Source organism: Bidens hawaiensis, unplaced genomic scaffold, assembly GCF_021521415.1.
Source record: "Bidens hawaiensis isolate Kalapana, Puna unplaced genomic scaffold, B.hawaiensis_p1.1 tig00038378_1, whole genome shotgun sequence".
NCBI lineage: Eukaryota > Viridiplantae > Streptophyta > Magnoliopsida > Asterales > Asteraceae > Bidens > Bidens hawaiensis.
In genome coordinates, this window is record NW_027496734.1 from 48,893 (window position 1) to 63,775 (window position 14,883).

Sequence of the window (14,883 nt, forward strand, 5' to 3'; positions counted from 1 at the left end):
ATTTTACAACAGGGAACTTCCGGATTCCGGTGACGAAGTTTGTACACTCAATCTTGACGACCTATGGGATTCACCTCTCATAGATCCATCCCTTGGGGATGCTGAGGGTTCGTCATTTTGAATTCTGTTGTCAAGCTCACAACCTTGAGCTTTCTGTTGGCATGTTTGCCGTTTTCTATAAAATGACCTTCCGCGATGGATGGTACAGTTTTGTATCCATCGAGAAGAGGACTATAGGCACAGAGTGGATCCGTAGCCTTCATGGTTGGAAACCAAAGTTTTTTTTGGATCCGAGAGGATGTTATTCCTTTCTTGATGACAAAACGCAAGGCGGACGCCCCCATGCCTGTGGTTCCTTCCTCCGCTCATGAAGGTCTGTCGTGGTTTAAGACACTGACTTCGACCCCAACTCCCATGCGTCCCATTCACGAGGGAGCAATGGTGAGTGTGAGGATGAGCCGATTATGGCAATTTCCTAAATTGGAACCATACTACGAGAAGACCGATAAGAGTGAGTTTATTTATGACTTCTGTCTTTTTCTCAATTTATGAGTAATTTCTGACTTGTTTTATTTATTTGTGTAGGCGAAGGTTCCGCCTTCAACACTTTGTTGGATCAAGAAGGGGGCATGATGGTACGTCGTCCGATTGATCCGAGAGATGGCCCCTTTTTGGATCGGACGAGCAACAATTTTTTGTTCCCTATTGCCCTTCGTCCGGAGCCAGTGGTCTCCGAACCGATGTATGCCAAAGGTGAGAAGTACGTTCAAGAAGCCATACTCAAAGGTGAGGGCATTCTACAACCCCGACCTGTAACTGCCATTACTTCTAGTGGAGTGATTGTACTCTTTTCGTCTAGCGAGGAGTTATCATTTTGTGAAGAGGTTTGTTCAACTGATGCTAATAAAGTTGTGGACTCAACTGCAGGTCTTACCCATCAACGAGCCACGACTAATCAGGCAGCGGGTCAAGATGAAGTTGACACTACTGCGGAAGTTAAGGGTCCGGGACCTGATGATGTTACTGCTGAGGGCAAGCGTCCAATTGTTGACGCGGGTATTTCAAATGTGGCGGGCAAGCGCAAGGTTAACCCGGTTAAGATTGTCTCAAAGAAGAAAAAATCCAAGAAGACAAATCCCGCGGCCTTGGAAGCGCGTTTGGAACAGCTTGATGCAGAAGACCCTCCATTAGGTATGCAAAATCCCCCCTTTCTTTTTTTTATCTGCTTTGGATTGGAATATTTTTAACCCATTGTTAATGTTTTTTAGTGAATCTGGATAACCTTTTCGAAGGTGTTTCTGGTTTGAAAGATTCACCTCCTTGTCCGCCACCGCCGCCTCCTGATACTGCTAAGGATCCGGTTGTTGTGGCGGATGACTCCCCTTTGAAGAATAAGGAGGCCGACACAACTGATCATGCTAATAAGTCACCTTCTTATTATGTTCATCACTTCAGGGATCAGGGGGTGTGAGCATGTTTCCTCATGCTCCTCGAACTTCCCCAGATTTTCATGAGGAAGATCCCACCCCGCATCAACCGAATTGGTCCTTACGTTGGGATTCTACATTCCGCGATGTGGACCTTTGTTCAGAATTTTTGCGGGAATGTCTTCCGCATGGTGAGAGGGAGAGACGTCGTCGGAGTATTCGCCAAGAATTGCTGAACTCCCATTCTTACTATTTGGCGAATACTATTTCCACGAACCCAGATATAACCAGAGACTGGTTGGCGATGAACGATCAATGGGACGAGCTGGCGGCCGCTGTATCTGATGCCAAAGAAGAAGCTCTTAAAGCTATAAACGAGGCTAGAGAGGTCAGCCAGGCTCTGGAAGCGGAGAAGGTTGCTCGGTCTACTGCTGAGGAGGCTAGGGTCGTTCTCCAAGAACAATTGGATGAACAAACCAAAATGGTGGAGGCCCTTCGAGCTGAATCGGCGGCCAAGGATAAGCGTTTGTCTGACCTTAACGCCAAAAACCGTGACCAAGCCCTGGAGTGTGCTCGTCATAAAATGGAGCTTGTCTGGGCCCAGACTGATCGAAAATGGCTACTAGCAGAAGCCATCCCCAAGGTATGTATCTTACTCTTATCATAAATAATCTAAGTGTTTAAAGTTATTTATGCTTGATTATTTTAACAGGTCATCGCCGATGTTCGGGTTAGTGATGAGCTCGGGAACTGTGTTGCTGTTCTCTTAAAAGCTTCTAAACAAGCTGGTCGCCAACTGGGTTTTCAAGAAGGTTACCAGTTTGGCTCGACTTCCAAGCTCCCTGAGGAATATGTCTTGGCTGGCCAAGATACTGCTGCCATTCTTATCCAGAAATCTAAGGATTTTGATTCTTTGAAATTTTCTTTGACGAAACAGATATCTGAGCTTGCTGATAAGGAGGACAGTATCCAACAGTTAAAATCCCTTCTTGAACTTGATGGAGAAGATGAAGAAGAAGAAGGTGCGGGAGACGAAGGTGCGGGACATAACGATGTCGCGCCATAGATAGATTTTTCTTTTTCTTTGTATTTAAACTCCCTTGTGTCTTGTAATCCCATTTTGTTATGAATAAACTCAACCCACCATAAATCGAGTGAGATAATATATGTATAAGTATGATATTATTATATATAGATATTAAAATTTAGGGTTTAATTTAAACAAGCTAACGAGTCGAGCTAACGAGTCGAGCCAAAAACGAGCCACGAGCCGAGCTGACCCTGGCTCGAGCTCGGCTCGTTCAGAAATCGAGCCGAGTTCATTTAGAATCGAGCGTTTTCGAGCCGAGCTATTTTCGAGCGAGTTTCGGGTGAGCCGCGAGCTTTTTGAACACCCCTAACGAGAATTAAAAAAGGCTAACTATTCACTGGGTCATGAAGATGGTTGGTCAACTCATTTATGGTGGGTTGAGTTTTGAGCGCATTCTTCAAGTCGGGACTAATCGGACGGACTGATGTTTACGAGCTTCCCTTTGGGGACGTGACAACTGTCTGTCAATGATACAAAATAACCGTTCAAAAAAATGCTCGCGGGTCAACTATGGTTCGACGAACAACTTAACGGCTTAACCGTTAATCAACTTTCAAGGTCTCAATGTTGTATAGACCAATATTATTAGGTAAACTTTTAAATCACCCCTTCAATTCTTCATTTCTTTGTAGAAAGATTGCTGTTTGTTTTCTATTTCGTACTCACAAAATCACGGCTTAACTTCACATCTTCTTAAACACTATTAGTTGAGATTGAATAGATATAGCTATTAGTTTGAAGGACCTTATTTTCTTAATGTTCAATTGTTCTTTTGTACCACTACACAAAGTTGGAGTTCACATATATGACAGTCGCAAATCAGTCGTTACTTTTGATACAATTTTTTTCGGTTGCAAAAAATGGAAGAAAATTAATATCGAAAAACAAATATTAGAACTCTGATAGTAATACCGACACAAAATATGGAAAAAACTAAGTTATAATAAAAGCATTGATTAGATCGACAAATTCTTACATAAGTAGGAATATAAGTCAAAACGTCTTGCTATTGGTTTAGTTAAATATATAGCAGCCATAAATACTTAGATTTTAGATGTGAGTATTAACATATTTATCATTTTATAATACCCTAAAGGCCTAAACTTGAATCCTTTGATTAAACCGTAAACTACCCTAAACTCAGATTATTATTATATAATATAAAAGAGAAGTTTGGTGCCGCTAGCAAAGTGGCGGCACCAAACTTGTCCATATCATTTTGATTTTATTTTTTAGTACTGGTAACATAACGAACGTAACGAGAACCGACCTAACGTTAGTTTTTGTTTACGTAACAGAACCAGACTGGATTCGTGTAAACTCAATACATCAACACCCAGGACTAACAATGCTAGGGTTTTGATGACATTTGTTTTGTTTTGTTTTTTTTTTTATGTTTTAGTTCCAGTACCATAACGAACATAACGAAAACCTACCGCACGCCAATTTTCTTTTTTTCTTTTTGTTCCGATACTGTAATGAATGAGAAGGAAACCGAGCAAATTTGCTTAAAGTCACCGACTTTTGTTTTAGTTCCAGTACCACCACCCAAATTTTACCGATTTGCCCGGCGCAACGCGCCGGGTAAAATCCTAGTTTAAGTATAGTATATATGCACACAATGTCACAATTATATGTAATTAACTTGAAGATTAAATGTGTACACACGACACATTGCACAAGATAGCACTTATAAACTTTAAATCATTAACTTGTCAACTTTCATTGAAAATGATAATTTCAAATGATAATTTCTTATAACCTTATTACAATGATTAGTGGATTAAAACTCTACCTCAATCACCAAAGTTTCATAACTCTAAACATGCAATCTTCTGCACTTAAAAAACGAGTCACAATTTTTCGTTATAACCATTGATCATGATCACTAGTACTGTTTAGGGTCATGATTAATGGTGTTTAGGATCGGGTCCTCCAGGGCTCACACGAGCTGGAGTGTACCCATTTACTTCATACCCTAACCGTGCCACCTTCTGCTTAAACATAGCTCTGAAAGGTGCGGTCAAGCTGTTCGTACGCTCAAATGACTTGGCCAGAGGCCGTGCATTTGTGTGAGAAAACAGAAGTAAGATAACACATAAGTGACATAACCAAAGCTGATATCTATCCATTTTAGATATATTTGCTAAGTGATCTCATCTCATACCTATTTATAGCATACATTTGTGTCATACCGCGCATACATAAGGTATGCTAGTGATTAAAAATAGAGAAAAAAACAAAAGTTAGTGACATATCACATAAGTGTGTGTTGCATGACAACGTTGGACCTGTGGTACATCAAAGCAATATTGTCAATGGAATCTTATCAAATAAATTAAATCTAAGTTCTCCAATCCTAGACTAAAGCATGTACGGCTGCAAGTGAAGGTCTACTCAGCTAGAACAACTTAGTCAAGAATATGATGTAACCTAAGTTTAGTATGGCTTTGTACTTGTTGAAAGGTTCGGAGGGTCAAGTTTTGATCATCCAACCCACCCACTAAGTTCTTTAAATTAACTAATATAACTCTTTTCCTATATTAAAATGATCTATTAATCATTTGTACCTCCATTATTAATTCTTTTGAACGGCGATGGGCATTCAAGTATGTAATATCCTAGCTACTGCCGTACCATAATATTGTCTGCTTTGTCTGATGTGGGATTCACCTAGCATGTTACAAACTAGGGAAGGTTTGAACCCAGGTCTCTTTGGATAGCATTCTGTTGTCTTACCACTAAATCATCTTTTGAGTTGTGACGGTTTGTAACTTCATTATAACTGAAAGTGTGTTTTGAAAGGACATGAATTGAGTTTTGTGACATGTATAAGTTGTAGCTATTGTCGCGTTGGTTTGCATTGGACTTAACCTAATCGAGCACAAAAAAATCGGCCAAACAATGTGTTTGTTTGAAGTTCTTAATTAATAGATGTAAACTATAAAAAAAAAGTCTGCTCATCCATCGTAAAAGTGATGTCGACTTTCTTTGAAGGTCTGGAGGATATCGACATGCATGGGCGCATGAATCATGTGACATGACGACCTTGTAGAGGAATGTTTATTGATTAATGAACTCGTAAATTGTTTATAAAACTAAAATATAGACATCTACACTCCTAGTTTATTGATGGCTGTGGAGAGTGAATGTTGATGTGTGGTTGAAAGAACGTGCTTTAAGTGTTTTATATTGTGTGTTTTACTTATTTATATGTATCGAACACAAGTACTTTGATTGGTTTTATGTTTACAGGTGATCGGAGCTTAAAGGATCTAATTTGAAACATTTAGTATGTAGTGGAAATGAAAGTAATGATATATGATATGATAGATAATTGAAATACAAATACGTGGCCGCAAACGGGGACGAAAACGAAGTTAAAATGAAGATTTGATGAAGAAAACGGTGTTTTGGTGCTGTAGCCGCCGTAAGGCAGTGACCAGAGGCCATAGGCTACGGTGGCCAGGCCGTAGGCTACGATCGGGTCTGACGAGAAATCGTTTTTTCTTGTTTTTCTTCCATATTTAAGCCTAATTAAACCCTAGGTCGAGGATTCTTCATACCTTAACATCTTTGGGCTATTTTGGGGCCATTCTCCACCATCTTAACACCTACCACTCACCACAATCATCCATGTTCTCATCATCTCAACCAAGAATAAAGATTTCCAAGATGCTTATGCTAGGCTAAAGCTTCTGTGACCATCTCCGGGAGTAGGGTTGTGTTTGTAAGCCAGACCTTTTGGTACTTGCATCTTTACATTGGAACTAGAGTTGATCAATCATTCGGTTGATTAACCTTTTATGTTTGTTTATGCATTCAACAGTTTTTCGTAATTGAATGTTTTGTGATTTTATCAGTTTATTGATTTGTGGTGATCAACTTTTAGGATTAAGTTCTTTGAGTCATTGACTTGTTTATCTTTAGCCATTAAATCACTTATATTTATCAAACCCTATAAGTGGTAATCAATTAGGTTATTATTCAACTAAGCCAATTGTTTGGATTAAGTTCTGACGATCAGCAATGTTGTGACAATCGTCAATTCCAGGTTAACTCCGTTAACTCAACTCCGTCAATTCAAACTTTAAGATCGTTGAATCTATAACGCACACTTCATTACATTTAAACTAGGGTTTAAATGACGCTTAACACTCACTACATGGGTAGTCTTTCGGGATTTGCACCGAAACGCAAACGAGTTGACGCAAACGATTGATAAATAAACGACAAACGTAAAAACAATAATTATATGATTATTATGTGTTAGGATTATGTGCTATGTGATAATACTATGGTCATGTTAACTTATTGTCCAAGTATGATGGAATGTTCTAGAAAAACAACACTTGGAAAGAAGAGGGACTAGAATGTAACTTGATTATTTATAAATATAACTTAAACACTAAACCCTAACTATTTTCCCTAACCCTACAACTTCCGATCGGAAGTCTCTTGTTCCCTCTCCACGGCTGCCGTCCACAAAGATCACACACACACACATCAATCAAGAGATTAATCCAAGAACTAGGTGCTAGGAAGGTATACTTGATCACCCCTTACCTCCTTGTTGTGTAATTTTGATGTTTAATGGGTTGTATGTAAACCCTAAGTAGGCCGATTATATGTATGTATGTGATCAATATGATTCTTGTTAGTTGCATAATAGATTGATAACTAGATTGATGTTGTTGCATGATTCATTGTTGTCTTTGATTTGGATTAGATCACAAACCCTAATCTTGTATGTATGGTGTGATTGATATGCATGGATAGTAGTTATAGTGTCTAGAGGGTTATATGGATGCATGATAGTTCATAGGTTGTGATTATGTTGAGTTTTGATGTGAACAGATTCTGGACAGAATGTATATACGATGTTTAACTAACTGTAACGAAGTGTAAACGTGAAAATTGATTGAGATTGTGGGTACTGCAGTAAACTAGGTTGAGTCTAGTTTCTATGAAGTATAAATTCGTAATTTTTGGATAAGTGGAAGTATACTTTTATGATTTTACAAAAACGTGATGCAAAGCTGAGCTGTTAGACCTGCTGTTAGGTTATGTTGTAAATGTTATATCTCATGAACCACGAGACCAATTGGGTTGGTTCCACTTCTGGAAGTTGACTCACTGAGTTAGGAACCAAACCCAAGTGGTCTTGCATTTATTGGATTTTTCGTTTAACGGGAATTTCAAATAACATTCTGTTGCGCATGAATCTGACTGATATGAGTTTACTGTAGTGTTTTGATCATTATGAGCAATCTATATGGAATAAAAATAAGATAAAACATGTTCTGGAAACCTAAGATATGTATGCTTCTGTGGTAATTTTTGGTGAATTAATTGAGACGTTATAATCGGTGAACTAGTGCAATCTTTCAAGTAGAAATTCTGTCATAACGAAACTAGCTGCTGAGTTGTATAGGAATGCATGAAATATGATAGTTTTTATATAATTGTTGTATTTTGACCAAAATACCCTTGCGGGGAATAGTTGCTAGTTGATTTCCATGAATTGACCAAATTGCCCTTATGGGGAATAATGGTTAGTTAGTCTTTGTTTGTTGACCAAAATGCCCTTACGGGAATAATTTGCTAATAAGTATGTTATTAATACGTGACACGAAAGTAATTGCTCACTCATGTATCGTATCACAATTGTACTTGTTTAAATCACACACGGTTCACAAACGAAACACGAAACATGATACGTGCATAGGTATTATGTGCCGAGTCTAGAGACTCGTTAAACGTTCCGATACTTAGAAAATCTCTTTGTTATTTTAGAACGCTAGAGAGTTTTCTACGACGCGCATCACTCGGTGATCTAATTTGGAATATTCTTCGCAAACAGTGAGTTCACTTACCCCGCTCTTTGAACTGTTTTCAAACGTTTTTCACTTGGGGGAGATAACATACTCCGATAAACGCATTTTTGAGATAAACACATATTTAAGATTTTGTTATAAATTATATATATCACTTGTAGAGGCTAAGCGGCACGTAACCCTTGAAGTCCCACGCATCGAACCGGTTAATATTTGGAATAGCGAGTCACTGTTGAGTAGTACTACTGGGTTTGACAAACCCCACCCGACGCTAAGCTCAACTGGAGGTTGAGTGGGTGTAATTTTGGCTAACACTTACCATGGTCTGGGTTGACCTGGTGACGGGCACTTGATAAACAGTCAGCTTCGGTCTCGAACCACTTAGTAATACTTGTTGTATAGATTAGCTACCTATCGATATATAATTTGACATAACATTATCTGGTAACACTTAAACGCTGTAACGTGGTTACACACTTAAACGCCGTAACGTGGTTACGCAAAACATTTAAACGCTGTAACGTGGTTACACACTTAAACGCCGTAACGTGGTTACGCAAAACATTTAAACGCCGTAACGTGGTTACGCAAAACTTTTAAACGCCGTAACGTGGTTACGCAAAACACTTAACGAAAACGCTGAACTCAAACGCTAAACGATTTATCTTATATAACTTGTGAACTCACCAACCTCGTGTTGACCCCTTTTAGTATGTTATTCTCAGGTAGCCGAGGCGGGCGCGCGGTTTAGGAGCATGCATTAATTGTTAAACATCTTACTCTGCAAACTTAATTTTAACATTTACATTTGGTTTTAAGTCGTCCTGCGTGACGCAACTTTTGAATTAAGGTTTTACGCTTCCGCACTTATTTTTCATTTAAACGTTTTCTTTGGTTTGGTTATAACTAATGATTCCGATCCTGCCAGTTCACACCCTCTGACGGTAAAACTCCGTTAGTGGATTTTGAGGGTGTGACAGATTGGTATCAGAGCCATTGGTTATAGCGAACTAGAAACTGCATGCATACTAGACTATAACCGCGACGACCCATTAGTTATAATAATACGCACTGCATAGGTTTGTGTAGTCTTGTAATCTTATCTCTTACCTCTTTCGCTCATACGCGCGCGCATACACGGCTTACCTGTAGGAATGTCGACGCCACCCTCATCATCATCCGATTCGATGGCGCATGCTCACGGGAAGGAACCTCAGTTACCTACCGCCTCGCCACCCCGCGTAGTCCCGGAACTCGCAGCTCCCGCACCGAAGAGGTACCGCCTATCCGGAAGCCTTTACGAAAACAACGTTAGCTGGGATTGGTACCCTAACATGATCAGACGTATGGTCTACCGTGAACAAGTTCCCCCGTTGCCACACCCGAACCACCCTGCTTATCCCAACACCCTACCACCCATAACCGAACCTGTAGAGAGAGTTCTCGCAGCCGTTGTTTCATGTTTGGAGCGTGATGTGGGTTACATGCGCTACACGAGAGAGAACGTTTCCAGATTGTTAAAAGACGAAACCGAGACTCAGGAGGAGATTGCCCGCATGGCAGCGGCAACGAAAGAAATGCAAGAGACTAGTGAGCAACAAACCAAGGTTATGATGAAGATGCAAGCCGAGATGATAGACTTGCAAGAGCAACTCCAAGAAGCAAGGACCCGAACCGAAATAGCATTAGAACGTTGCGATATCCTACAAATGCAACTTGCCCAGAACGCAGCAGAACCCGAGGCAGAGCCTGAAGAGGAACCTGAAGAAGATCCCGAAGAGGAGCCTGAGGAGGATCCCGAGGAAGATCCCGAAGAGGAGCCGGAGGAGGAACCGGCTGAGGAGGAGGCACATTCAGAGGTGTCCTCCGATGACGACATCTAGTGATGATGACACTTAGATGGAGGGGTTGTCTCCATCCTAACTATTATTTTTCTATGATTTTAAGGATTGATTGGAAATACTTTGTAGCGAATACAATGGTTTTAATCATGAATTTTTACTTAGACTAATATGTGGTTGTGATGTGATGTTGTTCCTTATTTTTCTTTCTTACCTATTTTTTTTTTATTACATGTATGGTGTGTTGTATATGAAAGAAAAATTCATGTTTAACATTTTATACTGTGATTCTAGGAAATGGCTGGAAGAAACGCTGGACGAGGACGTGGTAACATCAGCATGACTGCAGCTGAACTCCAAACTCTGCTGAATGACCATGTCGCGGCCGCTTTAGCCGCACACGTTCAGAATCAAACAGGAGGTCCGAATGGAACGTGTACCTTCAAGAACTACCGTGACTGCAAGCCCAGTACGTTTAAGGGCACTGAGGGAGCTATAGGCTTCCTGCGTTGGGCTGAGAAGGCCGAGTCGGCCTTTGAGATGTGTAACTGTCCCCCTGCCAGTAGGGTCAAATTCGCTGCTGGGACACTTGAGGATTCCGCCCTCACTTGGTGGAATTCGAACGTCCAGATCCTTGGATTGGAACTGGCTAACGCGATGAACTGGGAGGAGTTCAAAAGCATGATGCGAGAGGAGTACTGTCCGAGGGAAGAAATTTCGAAGTTAGAATCAGAATTTTGGTCACTAAAGATGGTAGGTTCGGAGATTGAAGCCTACACTACTCGTTCGCACGAGTTGGCTGTGATGTGTCCGCGGATGGTGGATCCGCCGAGCAAGAGAATAGAGATGTACATTGATGGGTTAGCACCACAGATTCAGGGTATGGTGACGTCTTCCAGACCAGCCACGATCCAACAAGCGATCCGTTTGGCTCACAAACTGACGGATCAGGCTGTGACCCAGGGTGCGTTACCACCGAGGGGTTCGACTGTTAAAGCCCGTGACAACCCGAGTAATGACCACGTCAGCAACAGTAACAACAACAGCAACCCGAACAGCGGGAAGAGAAAGTTCGACAACACCAGATCTTCATCCTCGAACCTCCCACCGCAACAACACTACCGTAAACCCGAGTTCACCCGGAGCTTTAACACTCAGAATCACAACAACAACAACTCCAACAACAACGGTAGCGGGCAGGTTTCGAGCGGATATGCTGGGAAGTATCCAAAGTGCAACAGGTGCAACTATCATCATGTTGGCCAGTGTGACCGTGTCAAGTGTCAAAGATGCGGAAAGATAGGTCACCAAGCGAAAGAATGTAGAGGAGACCTTGCGGCAAAGGGTGCTCCTAAGCAACCGATGACGACTAAGGGATGTTTTGAATGTGGACAGGAAGGTCATTTCCGGAAGGATTGCCCCAAGCTGAAACATAATGACAACAATGGGGGCAATGGAAGTGGCAGTAACGGTGGAGGAAATGGCAAAGGAAGAGCGTTTGTGATTGGATCGGGTCAAGCCCGCAATGATCCGCATGTGGTGTCCGGTAAGTTCCCTGTAAACGATTATTTTGCTTCTATTTTGTTTGACACTGGAGCTGATAGGAGTTTTGTGTCGAAAGCCTTTAGCCAACTTTTAGACCTTACTCCAACCCCGTTAGACGCTGAGTTTCCTGTCGAATTAGCTAACGGTAAAACTGTAATAACAACTCATATACTTGCGGGATGTAAGTTGAAACTGTCAGGTCATGTCTTTGACATCGACCTTATTCCTTTTACGCTTAGTAGTTTCGATGTCGTTGTCGGCATGGACTGGTTATCCGAGAACCGAGCGGAGATTATATGCCATGATAAGATAGTCCATATTACCACCCCTTCCGGCGAGATCATTTCGGTCCGAGGCGAGAGAAGCGGCATGACCACCAGCGTCATTACCCTTATGAAGGCACAGAAGTATTTACGAAAGGGTCATCCGGCAGTTTTGGCGCAGATTGTTGAGAAACCCGCGGAGGAGAAACTAATTGAAGACATACCGGTTGTGAGAGACTTTCCGGAAGTTTTCCCGGAGGATTTACCTGGACTCCCTCCTATTCGTCAAGTCGAATTTCAGATCGAGTTGACACCCGGTGCAGCACCCATAGCACGAGCCCCGTATCGGCTCGCACCGGCGGAACTTCAGGAGTTGTCCACCCAGTTGCAAGATTTGTTGGATAAAGGTTTTATCCGACCTAGCTCATCGCCATGGGGAGCCCCTGTCTTGTTTGTCCGAAAGAAAGACGGGACTTTCCGAATGTGCATCGACTACCGGGAGTTGAACAAAGTGACGGTCAAGAACCGTTATCCTTTACCCCGAATTGATGATTTGTTTGACCAGCTTCAGGGATCGAGTTACTACTCGAAGATCGATCTACGATCCGGTTATCACCAGCTGAGAGTGCGCGAAGAAGATATTTCAAAGACGGCTTTCAGAACACGGTATGGTCACTACGAGTTCTCGGTTATGCCTTTTGGCCTAACCAACGCGCCAGCCGTATTTATGGATCTCATGAATCGAGTATGCAAGGCGTACCTCGACAAGTTCGTGATTGTTTTCATCGATGATATTCTTGTCTACTCCAAGAACGAGACTGACCACGAAGAGCACTTAAGGATAATTCTGGAACTACTGAAGAAGGAACAACTGTATGCTAAAGTCTCGAAATGTGAATTTTGGCTTCGCGAGGTTCACTTTTTAGGACATGTGAGCAACGAGAATGGTATCCATGTCGATCCCGGTAAGGTAGAGGCCATCAAAAACTGGGAAGCACCTAAGACTCCGACTGAAGTGCGACAATTCCTAGGACTGGCCGGCTACTATCGGCGTTTCATCGAGGGATTTTCAAAGATTGCTCAACCCCTCACCGCTTTGACTCACAAGGGCACTAAGTACAACTGGGGTGACGCGCAAGAATCCGCTTTCCAACTGTTGAAAACCAAGCTTTGTAGCGCCCCTATTTTAGCCCTCCCCGAGGGAACAGAAAATTTTGAGGTACACTGTGACGCATCTATACAAGGTCTCGGTTGTGTGCTGATGCAACTCGAGAAGGTTATAGCCTACGCCTCTAGACAACTACGGGTTCACGAGAAGAACTACACGACCCATGATTTGGAACTCGGAGCTGTGGTGTTTGCTCTTAAGATATGGAGGCATTACTTGTACGGTACCAAGTTTACCATTTACACCGACCACAAGAGTCTCCAACATATCTACGATCAGAAGGAGCTGAACATGCGACAGCGTCGTTGGGTCGAGCTGCTCAAAGATTATGATTGTGCCATCAAGTACCACCCGGGCAAGGCCAATGTGGTGGCCGACGCCCTCAGCAGAAAAGAAACAGAAAAACCCAGACGAGTAAGAGCATTGCAACTTACGATTCATGCCAGCTTACCCGATCAGATTCGCGATGCGCAACTGGAAGCTTTGAAAGATGAAAATCTTCCATCGGAACTCATGCGGGGCATGAACAAGCAACTTGAAACCAGATCGGACGGGGTCCGATATTTTGAGAACCGGATTTGGGTTCCACGATACGGAGAGTTGAGAACTCTAGTGATGGACGAAGCTCACAAGTCCCGATATTCTATCCACCCTGGCTCAGATAAAATGTATCATGATTTAAAGGCACTTTACTGGTGGCCGAACATGAAAGCCGACATTGCCACCTACGTGAGCAAATGCTTGACTTGTGCCAGAGTCAAGATTGAATACCAGAAACCATCTGGTCTACTGCAACAACCGGAACTCCCAATGTGGAAATGGGAGCACATCTCAATGGATTTTATTACGGGTTTGCCTAAGACACCGACGGGATGCGATACCATCTGGGTGATCGTTGACCGGTTGACTAAATCGGCACATTTCCTAGCGATTAAGGAAACGGACAAAATGGAAAGACTGACTCGAGTATACATGAAAGAAGTGGTGTCTAGACACGGAGTGCCTGTCTCGATCATTTCCGATCGAGATTCTCGTTTTACCTCACACTTTTGGAAGTCGCTGCAAAGCGCACTGGGCACACGTCTCGATATGAGTACAGCATACCATCCTCAGACGGATGGGCAAAGTGAACGGACTATTCAGACCCTGGAGGATATGTTGCGTGCATGCGTTTTAGATTTCGGAAAAAGTTGGGAACCCCACTTACCCTTGGTAGAGTTTTCGTATAATAACAGCTACCACGCAAGTATTAAGGCAGCGCCGTTTGAAGCGCTGTACGGACGGAAGTGTCGATCACCACTCTGCTGGGCAGAGGTGGGTGACAGCCAAATCACTGGTCCAGAACTGGTACTCGAAACCTCGGAAAAGATTGTTCAAATCCGAAATCGCATGGCAGCAGCACGGGATCGCCAAAAGAGTTACGCCGACAAGCGCCGAAAACCTCTCGAATTTAAAGTGAACGATCGGGTGTTACTCAAAGTCTCACCTTGGAAAGGTGTAGTTCGCTTTGGTAAGCGAAACAAACTCAACCCACGGTATGTTGGTCCGTACCGGATAACTGAGCGCATTGGTCTGGTGGCGTACCGACTGGACCTACCAACAGAACTCAGTGGCGTACACGATGTATTCCACGTATCAAATTTGAAGAAATGCCTATCTGATGAAACCCAAGTAGTCCCTTTGGAGGAACTGCAAGTTGATGAACAGTTACG